The sequence below is a fragment of the Helianthus annuus genome, chromosome 2 (genome assembly GCF_002127325.2).
Source record: "Helianthus annuus cultivar XRQ/B chromosome 2, HanXRQr2.0-SUNRISE, whole genome shotgun sequence".
In the NCBI taxonomy this organism is placed as follows: domain Eukaryota; kingdom Viridiplantae; phylum Streptophyta; class Magnoliopsida; order Asterales; family Asteraceae; genus Helianthus; species Helianthus annuus.
Window position 1 is genome coordinate 54,274,610 of NC_035434.2, and position 14,187 is coordinate 54,288,796.

Genomic DNA, 14,187 nt, shown 5'->3' on the forward strand with positions numbered 1-14,187 from the left:
GTGAGATCTGAACTAAAACATGCTCAAACATGGTCAGATTTCTTAAAACATTGCTTCAAAGTGATTATGGACAAGGTATGTTCAAAATATAATCTCCTAGTGAGTATTTCTGAACATATGAATAATAAGGGTAAAAAGGAAAAAGGGAAATAAACAAAATCTCAAAGTGTGACTACCTCAAAACTTTTGAAATCAAAAGAAAAGAGTATTAGCATAAAACACTTTTGAGGTTAAAATTAGATCTTCAGTGGTCATCATGCAACTGTGTGCATTCATCAATACAGAAATTGTTCTGGTAACAATGGCATATCTAGTGATTGTGCTCAAAAGAAATTTACAATCAATTGACAAGAAAATGACCCAAATAATGGTCAGAATAACTTGAGAATAATTTGATCATTTACTTGAAAAAAAACTGTCAGATCCTTTTGATTATATCCAAAACATCTTTTATTTTTTTTTTTTAAAAAAAAAGGTGTTTTCCTTTTAATAAAACCAGATGTATTTTAATTTCTATAAAATGTATTTTGTACTTTTACTCTTTTTTAATAGTGAAAGTTCATCTCTGGTCTGGATGTAATCTCCTTATTTTTGTGTGAAATTACTATCCTTAAAACTGGTCAAAAGGAAATGACTCACACATCAAGGTCGTGTTAAGCTCAAGTTTAGTTTGTCACAGATCAGAAATTGATTGTAAATTCATTTTTGAACTGCTAAGACACTCATGTTCTAGTAATTAGACATAAAATGAGTTGTTCTAAGTAAAGCAAGACTTCATCATCTGGGATGCTAAACCACTGTCTGAAATAATAGACAGATGGCAAAACCTTGAACAAAATTTCTGAAGATGACTGCTGACAATTTAATCTTGATATGATACATCTAAAATGTATCTTGTTAAGAATAGCATTTCTGTAAACAACAGATGATAGATAAGATATTGTGTTTTCACAAAGACAAAGATCAATATCTACATCTAAACCAACAGATGCTAAAATTATTTGTCAAAAGTCAAAACACTGCTGCACAAACAGTTGTTAAACATATGATCTTCATTTTTATCCACTGCTGTATCTAAAATGCTGTTGTGCCTTAACATCTGCTCTCTAAAGTCTGTCCACTGCTAAAGTGTCAACCTCTGTTCTTCAAAAACACTGATGCTCAAAATCATTGTTTCTTCCACTGTTTCATTTTATTACCGTTTTAACTACTGATGCTTGATCCATCAGTAGTTGTTAAAACAACTGTCTTCCATCATTTACCATTCCATCAGATGTTTGACACGTGGTCCGTTTTTAGCCTTCAGATCAAAATAACCGCTGCCACATCAGCAATCACTTTTTCCCTAAATAAAACCCTGATTAAATCCAAACAGAGGATTACACTGTCGAATTGAATTCCAGACATTCTCTTCACAAAACAGTTTCCCTCTCATAACTCCAAAAATCTTCTTCGATATTCATCATCAAAAATGACGAAGCCAAAATCGAAATAAAAAACAAAACCTTCATCATCTTCCTCCAAAACAGCAGAAGCCACTGAAATGGCCGCTGAAACCATGGAGATACGCTACAAAGCTCCACACAATTATGTGGGTATACTCACAAAACCCACCGATAACCACACATTCGACTCCATCCTTGACATTCTCTCTGCATCAAAGTACAAAACTTTGATAACAGCAGACGCTCCTATTTACCTTGATACCCAGAGAGAGTTCTGGAAAAATGCCACCCTTGAAAAACAAGGAGATATCACCGCCGCCATCAACTCCTCGATACAGGGTAAGAAGGTAAAAATTTCTCCGAAATCCATCTCTGAAACCTTTAAACTCGATGATCTAAATGGAAAAACCTCTTTTACAAAAGACGAGTTGGTAAAGGATTTCATGAACAGGGGTTATGCAGAACAACCAAAGGTAGATACCCTACAAAAGGGTTACTTCCCTTCTGCACCCAGATTTTTATTTCACACACTACTCATGTGTGTTTCAAATAAACAACGTCCTTCAATGAGATACCAACAAAAATCCAATGCATGGGGTATGCAATTTTAAACGATAAAAACTTTAACTACTCCCAGGTAATTTTTGATGATTTGGTATAGAACGTTGATAGTAAAGCTTTTCTGCTCTTTCCGAGATTTCTAAGCTACTATTTTGAACAAACATTTGTAGAGAAAGATGCAGAACTGCCCAAACAAGGTGTCTCATTCAAAATAAACTTTTTAACAAAAGAAACTTTTTCAAGAATTATGGCACCAATAAAATTAAAAACAAAAGAGGCTGAGCAGGTTCTAGAAACTGATGTTGATCCTCAAACAACCACTGCTGAGCCCACTGCTCCAGGTGATCAAAGTAGCACACCCACTGCTTTGAAACCAACACCTGCCACCAAAAAGACCAAAAGAAAACCATCCAGAAAACCTACCAAACCCACACCAAAGGCAACTCTGGAAGATGAGATCCCAGAGTTAATGCCAGTGACAACACAAAAGTCACAAGAAACAACTGCTGCTACTTCCTCACAGCAGTTGGAAGAAAGATCTCAACCCCAGCCTAAAACTCCTCCTGCATCCTCACAAAAGGGTCAGGTTGTAAGCACAGGGACACCACATTATGAAGCTCTGTATCCACTCGGATCCATCTTCCACAGTCCTGATCCCAAGGACATGTCTCTTTCTACCCCCACACCCTCACCAATAATATTACCACAATCAATAATGCCCCTGTTGCATGCAGTTGATATGGCACAGACACAAACCAGTTCCTCTCAATCACCTATTACTGAGAGTATACCTCCATAAGTGACTGGGTCTGATGTGCATACCTCTGCTATCCCAGCAACAGTTGAGGAGGTTACACCCCTTGAGTTACAAGTAACTCTTGGTGGTAGTTCAAGTGGAGCAGCAACTACTACTGATGGATCAACAGATCTTCAGTTGGACAGTTGTTTCATAACTAAGACTCCCTTGAACGCAATTTCTTCAATGGCAACATCGGTAACCACCAGTGAGTTAAATATAACCACTGGTACCATCAAAGGTTTATCGATTGCTGAAGAAAGAAGTCCCCAGTACCAAGAACAAGGGGCATCAATGGATGATTTTTGGGATTCACTTCCTAAGTCAAACATTGATACAACCACTGCTGGTGGGGATTCAGAAGATCCTGTTAATTCAGGTGATGATTCAAGATATAATGAATTGACGGCCAGAGTTGAAAACCTGGAATCTTCAGTTGCAGAAATAAAAGATATGGTGCAGCAGCTGTTACAAGCTCAAATAGCCCAATCATCTGCTCCTCCTGCTCAAGCACCTGCTCCACAAGCATTTGCTGCAAATGAGCTATGGAACATCCTCCAACCACTGCTTGAACAACAACAACAAATGGCTGCTAAAAAGCATGCTCTTCAAGTGCAAATGTTGACCAACATGGTTGAATCTCGGTTCAAAGATACTCAAGCTGATATCAAGGCTATAAAGGCCAGCATTCAATAGAATGCTCAAAGTGAGAAAGCTCCATCTGCCATTTTCTTTATGGATACACCCCTGGCAGATAATGCCAAAAAGGGGGAGAAAAACAGGTTGAAAAAGAAAGGTATAGAAGATGGGATGCACATTGAACCTGAGAAACCCAAAACAGCCGATACACCAGCAGTTACAAAAACTGCTGCAAGTAGCCAAACAACTGCCATCTCATCAACACACACACCTACAACACACATACCTACAACACACACCACCTCATCACACACCATCACAACTACTGTTCCACCACCATCTGTGTCTACAACACAACAATTCTCATCAAAACCAAAAACCACCAAACCACCATCATCCAAAGCCACACCACCACTGCCTCCTGCCATAAAGCAGAAGACAGTAGATGTTACAACATCTGCTGTAGTGACAACAGTGATTGAAGCACCAGTTGTTTCAACCACTGTTAGTCAATCACAATCCACTTCCATCCAATCTCAAACCACTGATCCACCCAAAACATCATCAGCCTCTTCTTAAAAAAGGAGAAGGGTCTTCATTCCTGATGATGAGTCACCATCACCATCACCACCTTCAAATATCATTTCACATTCTCCAACCCCTCCTCAAAAGCAGAAGACATCTGCTGACATATCAGCAGTTGTAATGACAACAGTGAATGAAACACCAGTTGTTTCAACCACTGTTGGTAAAAAATCCACCACTGATCTTATCACTACAACACCAAAACCTACAAAGCTTCTCAAAAGAAAAAGAGAAACAACACAGGCTACTGATGAAAAGTATGATCCTGTTGCGGCTAAGTATCCATTGGAATTAGAAGCTGTGAAAAATGAGATGAAGCAGTTTTACACCATAGATGATCTTACAAAAAGAAAATTTCCTTCTCTCATAGGCTTCATAATTCCAGAAAACATGAATGAATATCTTGGAACAAAAGCAAGACAAGCAAGGATAAGAGCCAAAGTTGAATGCAAGGATCAAGGCGATGAAGCCATTCTGGAAAGAAGGGAATTCCTGCTCAACAAGGTCAAACAAATAGCAGAATATGCAAGTGAATTGAACAAAGAGGTGTCAAGCTTATTTCCTGAAGCAGAACAACGAAATGAATTAAGAAAGGAATATCTTGCATACATAATGAAAGAAAAGTTCTATTCTGCTAAAGAAACAGAGTTTAAAGACTGGCCACTCATTGCATTGAAGCTTGAAGCTGACAGAATTGAAAAGATTAAACTTGATCCACGGAAGAAAAAGACAGCTCCAAATTGGAATAAATACAACAAATTTATAGCTGATCTTATTTCCGAGCATAAAAGAAAGAAGCAGGAGTTGGTGGATGGAAAGGTGGATACTGCGGAAACCATAGCAAAATGGTCAAAGCAGCAAATTGAAGAAGCTTATGAAAGGCTTGAGAAGCAGAGGTTGAAAGCCTCTAATCCTCCCAAAAAGTCTGACTACAAAAAGCTTCAAGAGCAAGTCAAACTTTTCGAAACACAGATCAGCAAAGCAGAAGATTTTGTCACAAAGCTGAGTAAAGAAAAGAAGGAAATGCTATCTGCTGGAGTAGATAAGAACAAAGAAGCTGAACAGATTGAAGAAGCTATGAAGAAAATAGCTTCAGATAAAGAAAGATTGGCTAAACTACAAGTCCTTGCCAAAAAGGTTAAGGTAGTAAGCCAAAAGTCATCAGCAGGCATCACAAACAGTGAGCTGATTGACAAAGAAGTTGAAGCAGATATAGCTGAAGCCAACAAGATCATTGAACAAGCATTCATACGAGTGTCTGAAGCTCATGATACTGCTCTTCACTTCTTCAGGCCAATCACTTCAAGTTCATCAGATAATAAAGCTCTCCCAAGAAACCCATTGAGTTCAAAAATACTAAAGTGGATGTCTGATCAAAAGACCCACGTATTGACTTTGCTCAGATTCAATGGTGAAGTGAAGCATATATCAAGGAATCAGGCACTAGGCCTAAGTGCTGAAGATCTATAGGATCTCCTTGAGCTTACACTGTGCAGGGATGAGGATGATACAAGTTCCAAGGATTTTGAGAAAGAATTTAAAAGAAAAGCAATGGAACTTCTGATGAAAAATAAAGGTCCTGAATAAGGAAGGGTTTTGGCATTATCTGTTCCAGGGGGAGATTGTTGGGATTGAACCCTAACAGAGGAACAGATAATGTAAAGCCAAAACCGGATCCCATCAGTGGACTCCTAATAAGCAGCAGTTTACTCTAATCTCTCCCCTTGACAGTGGTTATCTAATAGCTGATAATCTAAAGTGCTGCTCAACTACAACAACTGATAAACCAAACTCTGATGATTACCTAACAACTGCTAAGGACAAACTCTGTTGCTCTATCTACTGCTGTTTTCTAAGTGCTGCTGAAGACTCAAGCACTGCCCTCTCAAAGACTGATCACCTTTGAAGAAAGCATTGAAGACTCAACATCTGTGCTAAGGCTACAACAGTGGAACGTGAAGCAGTAGTTTCCTTATGTTTTGTATGTTAGTGAATATCAGATGTTACATAACAGTAGTTTGTATAGGACAGTATTTGTAGTCACTATCATGGTGACGTCAGCTGAAGTATATCAGTAGTTTGGTTTGCCTATAAGTATGACAGTACTCTGTACTGTTACACTTGATCGTTTTGAGTGGGTTCTTCTCCTCAATTCATCCTTTCATCTTGTGCAACCAACTCTGGTGTATCAGGCTGAGGGGGAGTTTAGATTGTAAGCTTTTACTGTAATCATTTGCTTTGTATTTCAATCATTTGACTCAATGAAAAGCAATCGTTTATCAATCTATACTTTCCTTTGTTTGTGTTTACTTTGTTTGCAACTCATTTCCGCTGCACTTCATCATTTTATGCAAACAAACACGAATCATGACAGCCTCAGATCCTAACATGAAACTCACATCATTCATACGTAACGACACAGCCGAAACCCTAATGTATCATAACAGTCACTTACAGGTCAAATATTAAACAATATCATCTGTGGACTAAAGTACTAACCGGTTCACGAGAATCACGAGGGTGCAGGAAAGCTTCGAAAGAAGGGAATACCGTTGCCGTCGATCACCCATGAGAAGAAAGATTTAGGGTTAGGTAGGTTTTTGTTTAAATAGGGAGAGTCCGTGTAAATGGGCTCCATCTGGGCCGAAGCCCACTCCAGCGAGCCATGATGAGAATTCCCAGTTTCGTCAGGTGATGATGATGACGCCACTCCAGTTTCGTCGAGTGATGTCCGTGGTGAAATCTATTCACCTAAACAATTCGAATGCTTCTTATACTAACCAGTTAATAACAAGTGCATCCATCACATGTTTATGCATACTCAAGTCATAGATTTGTGTGACTCAATAAAGTTAAGACAACTAAACTGATGGATCATGTGAACTGTTTTGTGGAGGTCCAATTATGTTGTATTAATATTCGACCCATGTGTACAAACTAATGAAGTAAAATAGTGATGCAAACAGTTATAATGCAAACAATATGAAAGCACCGATGTGAAACAAGTAACGTGTCGAAGAGACCTTGAAAAGTCGAGTTGTCACAATGAACCCTTGTAGAGGGATTAAAGTTCGGAATTTTAACTTGTTAAATGATTTAGAAAAGCATGTTAAATTCCTTGAAAACAAGCACAATGATTACTGCGTAAGTGTCCCTCTTGAATGGAGCAAAACGCTATAGTGGGTAAACCTGGGATTGGGTAAATCGGTCGTAGACATAAGATAACAATAAAACAAGTTGTTGAACTTGTAGACAAACGGGTCGAATAAATAAAGAGCCAAAATAAAGGCCAACTGTTTTTTTGACTGAAAATTTATGCGAGTTGAGTTGATAAACGAGTCCGTAATTTAATTACGGTCGCGTGGGAAAAAGAATCGGCTAAAACGGACGCCCGAGTCAAAAGTTATGTTAGTTTGAAGTTTGTAATTGTAAAATAGTTGAGCTAGGCTGATATACAGCTCCAGCAACAACCTTACTGTCCAAAAAGTGGCTTCGTGCTACGCCACGGCGAAACGAACCAACCGTCGTGCGATGCAACGGTCCTAGCGGGCCGCGACGGCTTTAGCCAAGTCGGTCGTGGGGCGCGACCGCCCCTATCCGTTGTCATTTTTGTTTATTTTCATTATTTAATCATGGAACTTGTTTATAAATGATATTAAGGTACCAAAACTAATATTTTGTGTGGTTTTGGACATAGGTGATGCTCGTTAGCGGTGGTTGTTGATCAAGCGAAGGAAATTAAGAACCGAACACATGTTTTGAAGACTTCTGCGCTAATCTAATCTAGCTAGACTATGTTGTTTTTGAAAACTTTATTAGTAGTGAATGTTTTAAACTAGATGTTGGTTATGTTAAACCGCCTAAACAATGTTTATCTTAACTTGTTAATTAAGTTTTGCTAAGTATGCATTTTGTTTTAAAAAGGCCCATATTTTAAGACTAAAATAATAGAGATTTAAGATGAGTGTTACAAGTTGGTAATCAGGGCTCAAGGTTATTAACAAGGTGTGTTCGGTTCAAGCTTGATCAATATCTGGTAAGAGTTAATCATTTTAGTAGGTTCTTTAATGTAAACGAAACAGGAATTGATATGCACGGGAAGAGTGTGTTAACACACTCAAACCCAGAAAGTGCATTAAGTAAGAACAGTTAAACAAGTTATGAACTTGACTAAAACAAAGTAAATAAACCATATAATATAGATGAAATGTTTAACGCATGATGTAAACATTTCAGTTTTAAAGATGACGAATATGGGAAATGATGATGCGGTGTCAAGAGTCACCGAGCAAATGAGTGAAGTGATTGCCGAGGAAGTAGGAAAGGCAACCGAAAATAGCTTATACGGGTTTATTGATAAGATTCAAAATATGGTACTATCGGTTGTTGATGAGAGAATCAAGAAATTGGAAGATAATGCTAATGTAGCTAAGGAGAAATCGGGAGAGCGTAAGGGCTGCTCGTACAAAGAATTTATGGCATGTAAACCGCCACTCTACAACGGAGAAGTGGATCCGATAGTGTGCCAAAGATGGTTGAGTGATATTGAAGGGGTGTTTGAGAGAACCCACTGTGTCACGAATGACTTCGTAGCTTATGGCACAGGTCAGCTGAGAGGTCATGCAAAAGACTGGTGGGATAATAAGAAAAAGGAGATTGGTAGTGAAGCGGCGAAGGCGATGACATGAGACGAGTTTAAGGTACCATTCCTTAAACATCACAGTCCCAAAGCGGTTATCAATCGAATCAAAGAAGAATTCATTCAGCTTTGGCAGAAGGGCGAATCTATTGATAAGATCACGGGGATCTTTCTCGACAAACTAAGGTTTTGTGATGAGTTGCTGACATCCGAAGAACAAAAGGTGTATTATTATTATAATATGCTAAGCGCAGAGTATCGGGAGTTCATGACTCCCTCAAAATACGAGACCCTCATCGAAATCATTAACACCGCTCAAGAAAGGGAGATAGAGTTAAAGAAACAAATTGAAAGGGGTGAAAGAGGGGCACAAGTGGTTAATCCAAGCCCTACGAAAAAGGCATGCACGACTGACTCGTCGAAGAAGCAAGAGGGAAAAAGTAGTTCGCCAAGTTGTAAAGTATGCAGGAAAGGGCACAAGGGTGAGTGCCGGTTTAAGGACAAGCCGTGTCCTATATGTGGGAAGACAGGGCACACGGTTGCGTTGTGCCCGGGGAAAGTGTCGGTGTGCTATAAATGTTATCAGCCAGGTCACAAGAAGTCTGAGTGCCCGGAGTTAATCGGAAAGAAGGATGGCAAGGATACACATACTGAGACTCCAAAAGCAAGAGCCAGATCCTTCCAATATGTGGTTTCAGATATATTTGCTATAAATTCAATTCCCGCACATGTGCTATTTGATACGGGTGCGAATAAATCCTTTATTTCACATGGATTTATTCGACATCCTTCCTTTGTACTAACAAAATTACCTATGCCATTAGAAGTAGAAATAGGTGACAACAAAAGTTTCATTGTGTGTGATGTATGTCAAGATTGTAAAATGAGTATTGACGGTGAGGAATATTCAATAGATTTGATTCCAATGTTGATGGGAGAATTCCAAGTAGTGGTCGGAATGGATTGGTTATCCCGACATCACGCAAAGGTCGTGTGTTTCCGCAAGGAGATAAAATTAACATCTCCAAGTGGAAAATCAGTTACCATTTATGGCGAAAAAGGGGGTAATCCCCGTATGTGCTCGATGCTAAAAGCTCACAAACTCATGAGGCATGGATGTAGAGCGTTCATGATATACCCAAACGAACCAGACAAAGGATCGCTGAAGATTGAAGACATACCGGCGGTACGCGAATATGCCGATGTATTTCCGCAAGATTTACCGAGAATACCGCCAGAACGGTAAATATAGTTCGGAATTGAATTGACTCCGGGCGCAAAACCTGTAGCCAAGGCGCCGTATCGGCTCGCGCCATCAGAACTACAAGAATTGATGTCTCAAATCCAAGACCTGCTCAACAAAGGGTTTATCAGACCAAGTGTATCTCCATGGGGTGCACCAGTACTATTCGTGAAAAAGAAGGACGGAAGTATGCGCATGCGTATCGACTACCGAGAGTTAAACAAACTCACGGTGAAAAATCGGTACCCACTACCAAGAATTGATGACTTATTTGACCAGCTGCAAGGAGCAAGTTGGTTTTCAAAGATTGACCTCAGATCGGGTTATCACCAGTTAAAGGTCAAGGAGGAAGACGTACCGAAGACGGCCTTTCGTACACGGTACGGGCATTATGAGTTCCTCGTGATACCCTTTGGGTTGACCAATGCACCCGCGACCTTCATGGACCTCATGAACCGGGTTTGCAAAACAATGTTGGATAAGTCAGTAATAGTGTTCATCGACGATATCTTAGTATATTCAAAGGGCGAAGCTGAACACGCAAGTCATTTACGTGGAGTGTTGTAGACGCTTAGAAGAGAGAAATTGTATGCAAAATTCTCAAAATGTGCCTTCTGGTTACAAGAAGTGCTGTTTCTCGAGCACGTCATTAGTGCAAATGGGGTGTTAGTAGACCCATCAAAAATAGAAGCAGTGACAAGATGGAATCCACCGAAGAATCCTTCGGAAATCAAAAGCTTCTTGGGGCTTGTGGGATATTATAGGAGATTCATACAAGATTTCTCCACAATTGCTATGCCGTTGACCAAACTAACTCGTAAGGATGAAAAGTTTAATTGGGGCGAGGAACAAGAAAGGGCGTTCCAAACGCTTAAGGAAAAATTAACCCATGCACCGGTATTGGCATTGCCGGATGGAGTTGAGGATATGGTGGTTTACTCGGATGCTTCACATTCGGGACTTGGGTGTGTATTGATGCAACAGGGCAAGGTTATAGCCTATGCCTCGAGACAGCTAAATATCTATGAAAGGAATTATCCTACGCACGATCTCGAATTGGCTACGGTGGTATTTGCCTTAAAGATATGGAAGCATTATATGTATGGGGTAAAATGCACTATCTTTACCGACCATAAAAGTTTGAAATATTTCTTCGATCAGAAGGAATTAAACATGAGGCAGAGACGGTGGTTAGAAACCGTCAAAGATTTCGATTGTGATATACATTACCACCCGGGGAAGGCTAATGTGGTGGCGGATGCTTTGAGCCGAAAGATAGATTATCCACCCATTCGAGTGCGATCGGTGCAATTAATTGTAACATCGGGTTTACTGGAACAAATCCAGAAATCTCAAATTGAAGCATTGAAAGAAGAAAATGTGAAGAAAGAAAGGATAGTAGGCCAAATGAAGGAATTAGCGGATGGTAATCAAGGGTTAAAGACGCGTTTCGGGGGAATATGGGTCCCAAATTCGTGTGAAGCTAAGGCACTCCTACTTGACAAAGCCCATAATCACGTTATTCGATTCATCTGGGGGCTACCAAGATGTATAATGATCTAAAGGAAAATTACTGGTGGCCCAGAATGAAAAGGGATGTTGTAAAATATGTGGAGAAGTGCATGACGTGTTTGCAAGTCAAAGCAGAACACCAAAAGCCATATGGTAAACTGCAACCGTTGGATATCCCAATCTGGAAATGGGAACAAATTATGATGGACTTGTTGACTAAACTGGCCAAAACCAACGGCGGTTTTGATGTTATATGGGTAGTTGTGGATAAACTGACAAAAAGCGCTCACTTCATTTCGATTTGTGAGACTTATACATCCGAAAAGATGTCAGAGGTGTATACTAATGAAACAGTGGCACGCCACTGGGTACCGATATCTATTGTGTCCGACACAGATACCCGGTTTACTGCGAACTTTTGGCGTGAACTCCAAGAACAAATGGGAACTAAATTGTTCATTAGCACTGCGTACCATCCACAAACAGATGGACAAAGCGAAAGAATAATACAGACGTTGGAAGATATGTTACGGGCATGCATTATCGATTTTGGGGGTAGTTGGGATGTCTATCTACCATTGGTCGAATTTTCATATAATAACAGTTACCACGCAAGCATCGGTATGGCTCCGTACAAGATGCTTTACGGTAGAAAATGCCGAATCCCGGTGTGCTAGGGTGAGGTTGCTCCGCGTGAGCTAGCACATAAGGATGTAGTCCGAATTACGAACGAGAAAATCGACTTGGTCCGAGCTCACTTGAAAGCGGCTCAGGATCGACAAAAGTTGTATGCGGATAAACGAAGAAGACCGATTGAGTTTTAAGTAGGTGATAAGGTGTTGCTGAAGGTATCACCGTGGAAAGGAATTATTCGATTTAGAAAAAGGGGAAAGTTAAGCCCGAGATTTATTGGGCCATTCAAGATTATCGAACGGGTTGGTAAGGTGGCGTACCGTCTCGAATTACCCGGAGATTTGAGTGGGATACATAGCACCTTTCACGTATCACATCTCCGGAAATGTCTAGCGAACGAGACCGTTTACATCCACTACGATGACACTGAAGTGGATAATAGTCTTAACTACGCGGTGAAGCCAATTGCGATTTTAGATCGTAAAATGAAAACTTTAAGGAACAAGGAGATCAACCAAGTAAAGGTCAAGTGGGAACAGAGAAAGGGTACGGATACCACATGGGAGTCCGAAGAGGAGATGCAACGGCTCTACCCTACATTATGTGGTACGTGCTTGGGTTTCGGGGACGAAACCATTTTAAGGGGGGTGGACTTGTAACACCCCGAAATTTATAAAACTTAAAATCGGAATTTTAAGTTATTAATTAAATAAGAACAAGCTAACTAAGAATCGTTAACCCAGTTAACTACAAGTCTTGGGTGATATGTAATAGGGTTAAAACACCAAAACTATAAGTAAAACAAGAATATAAGGACTTAAAGTTGTCAATTTTGAAAAATGAATGATTAAAAGAGAATAATCAACACCAAACACACACTTAGTGTGTGTGTCTGGTCGTTCATAAACATAGGGGCGAACCAGAGCTCCCCCAACAAACCCTAACTTGCACTAAATTGATCAATTGAAGGCTTAAATTAGGTCTAAATCGATTTCCAAGCACAAATCCGTGATCACCTCGTTGAAGGGATCATAAGGTATGCAAAATCTTGATGTTTTGATTCATCTTAAGTTTTAGGTTAATTATGAAAAACCGAAATTTAGCATGATTATGTGTAGTAGAGATGAAATTAGAGGTGATTTGATGTCTAGGGATAAACCCTAGATGATTTCTTGTTAAAAATCTTGCATGATGCTGTAGGGTTTATAATCACCATTGTAGGTGATTAATAAGTTGTGGAAACTTGATAAACCCTAAGATTTTGATTCTTGCTCTAGAACAATCTGAGTTTTTATGAGATAAATTCTGAAATATGGAAGTTAAAACATGCATACATGTGCCTAATTGAAGTTGATTTAGATGATAATTATAAGTCATGAACTTGGTATTGATCTTGCAAAAATCTGACCCGCTAGGTGTTTGATAAAACGCCTAAGTGGGGATTAAAATGTTAAAAATTAGATAAAAACGCAGAATTTAGTTTTATAACGAATTGTGCGTTAAAGATTATAAAAGAGTTCTAAAATAGTTTACGAATTGAACTCTTTAGGTAAAGAATCCGGATCGTCAAGCGGACAAGCCGGAGGTGATACGCGGTTGAAGGGTGTGCTCTAAAGGTACGCGACCAATGGTCTCGTTACATTATGTTATTTATTCATTCTGGTTAGTTGTATTGGAATTTAGCCAAACAGGAAACCCGTTAAGTCATAGAAGTGACGAAGTGCCTTAGACAAATAAAACGGGTCAAAACATGAGTTATAAATAGAGTTTGGAATGTCTTGAAATGGTGGTCTCCATTTGGCATCCAAACGGGTCAAAAAAAGTTGAGTTGTAAACGTCGAAGTTAATGACCATTACATGTTGTTGATTGGTTGAAAACAAGCACAATGATTACTGCGTAAGTGTCCCTCTTGAAGGGAGCAAAACGCTATAGTGGGTAAACCCGGGATTGGGTAAATCGGTCGTAGACATAAGATGACAATAAAACAAGTTGTTGAACTTGTAGAAAAACGTCGAATAAATAAAGAGCCAAAATAAAGAGCCAAAATAAAGGCCAACTTTTTATTAAACTGAAAATTTATGCGAGTTGAATTGATAACCGAGTCCGTAATTTAATTATGGTCGCGTGGGAAAA